The sequence below is a fragment of the Stegastes partitus genome, unplaced genomic scaffold (assembly GCF_000690725.1).
Source record: "Stegastes partitus isolate 25-593 unplaced genomic scaffold, Stegastes_partitus-1.0.2 Scaffold1617, whole genome shotgun sequence".
Classification (NCBI taxonomy): domain Eukaryota; kingdom Metazoa; phylum Chordata; class Actinopteri; family Pomacentridae; genus Stegastes; species Stegastes partitus.
Window position 1 is genome coordinate 10,068 of NW_007579348.1, and position 2,284 is coordinate 12,351.

At 40.5% G+C, this 2,284-nt stretch overlaps 1 protein-coding gene across 1 annotated transcript in view; it reads right to left on the bottom strand.

The window, feature by feature from the left end:
* ldah (lipid droplet associated hydrolase) overlaps window positions 1-542 on the bottom strand; it is a 9,911-nt gene extending 9,369 nt beyond the window's left edge. Inside the window, exon 1 of the mRNA XM_008300974.1 lies at window positions 484-542. The gene's annotated coding sequence lies outside the window, so the exon portion shown is untranslated. The remainder of the gene's footprint in view (window positions 1-483) is intronic.
* Between the last annotated feature and the right edge of the window lie 1,742 nt (window positions 543-2,284).

The following is a 2,284-nucleotide window of genomic DNA, read 5'->3' on the forward strand; positions in this document are numbered from 1 at the left end:
GCTGATAGTTTATCAGCAGGGTACAAAGGTGACACATTTCATCCACGGCGACGGTTAAAGAGTTTGTCGTGTGTTTGGTGTCAGTCATGTTTAAAGCATACCTCCTGAAAACTGCAAAATGTAAATACTGTAAAAGCACTTGAAAGTTTCCACCTGTGTAGTTTTCTCAGCTTCCACCTGAAGCACAGATCCCGGAGAAGGCAGATAATCAACTTAATAACAGTCAGTGCTAAAATGCATCTCAATGTACCGACAAGCAACTGTTTCTGAAAGCATGTCTGCTCAGTGCAGGCTGTTATTTACGTTTAGCTCTGTTGGTTTGGTTTGACAGTCAATTAGCATCGACAACAGCATAAATGAATTAAAAATAATAAGAATTAAAAAAATAACAAAAAAAACACACGCCAGTGGGAGAGGTTGGCATGAAGTCTAATCGTTGGGTTTTTATCTGACGAGCAGAAAGCGAACAAACATAAGTTTTACCTTCTAATGCCGGTTTTCTGCTGATACGCTCCCATTGATTGCGTCTGCTCCCTCAGACTGAGGAACTCCTGCTTCTCACTGCTGCCTTCTCATTGGTCAGCTGAGGGGCTTTTCTTCTTCGTGCTGCGCTGTGATCAGCTGCAGTGCTGCCCCCTGTGGTGGAGGAGGGTAGCCAATGTGTAAGCCAAGGAAGTAATGACAGAACAACAGGGCGTGAATAGGAACTTGAACTAATTGTAAAATACAAAGCAAAAGACACTCTACACAGCACATAACGTGGCGAACATATATTAAATATATTATTACACACAAGTCGGCCTCAACATTAAAACAACCTACCCAACATATAGGACTGCCTTGTGTCAACAACACAACTCAGACCAGTCAGGCTCATACACTGTATATAAAGGATGGATAAATCAACCCACCATTCTGAGCCTCAAGTTTGGTATTTGTCCCTTTGACCTGCTTGGTATTTTGAAATCAGATGTGAAGAGAAACGTGGATCTGACTGACGGACCTGAAGATACAACTCACAGTGATACAGTTGCACTGGTAATCACAAGGTAGCCCCACCCTGAAATGCTTTATTTTTTATTTTCCTCATTTAGAAAATGATCATGCTGCATTCAAGTGTCTTGAAAACAGTGACTAAGACCATAAATGCAAAAGGAGAATGTTTACTGAGGTAGTAAATCAAGTGACAGATAGGGTTATTTTCTGATAGACTTCTATACAATCAAACTGTTTGCAACCAGAGGAGTTGTCTCCTGATGGCCTCTGGAAAAAAGTGAAGGTTTAAGGCATTTCCACAGTGACTTCACTTTGCAGACCCAGAGGCTACGTCCATGTTTTATACACAGTGTATGTTTGGGGAATTATGGTTGTGGTATCTGACACTGGGATGTTGGCAGTAAATCCTGAGTTCTGTTGGTTGTGGGGTTGGTTCTCTACGTATCAGGCTTGTTCCGGCACATCACACAGATGCTCAAACAGATTGTCCCATCAGTAGCAGCCGCAGAGGTGTGCATGGTCTGCAACGCTGTTTAGGTGGGTGATATATGTCAGAATAACATCCACATAACTGTTAGTACCCAAGGTTTCCCAGCAGAACATTGCATTGTAATGACCTCATCATTAGTATTTACTTCACCAGTCAGTAGTTTCAATATTGTGACTGATGAATGATTTTCTAAATAATCTACGCAATCATGAACTCATTATTTAGTTTTTCTCATAATTTAGGACTTAGATTTTTTTTTTTTTTTAATTTCAGAACACCTCTTTCCTAGTCTTTTTTATGGTTATTTGATGGTTCTTTCAAAAAGCAAATACAATTTCAGCAGTTTGTGCGCCAATACAAGGAGGGAGGGACCACTGTTACACTGGAGCCAGTGCCAGTTGAAGACTACCAGCCAGCAAGAGAGTGCCAACCTCAGCACTCAACAGATCCAAGGCAAGTATATTGTCATGAGGTGGAAAAAAGCAGTTGTGGTTAACGTCTACATCCCTGCTGCTCCCATTGGTGGATTATTTATTCATTTGTAGGGGAGTTTGCTTAAAATCCATGAAAGTGAACTGTAATTTCTATTTCTTAATGTTTCAATCATAGGGTGGTGTTTCTAAAATTACGCAGATTTCTCTTATTCATATTTATTAATGCTGTAGCCGTGAAGCAATGTTTTACTTGGTTTAAGTGTGATATCTCTGTAAGAAAGTGCTGCCGCCTGCATTCCTGCACTGCCCTAATGCATTTTTCCTGTTTGTATTTCAAATTAAATATGGTGAACTGGAACCTTTG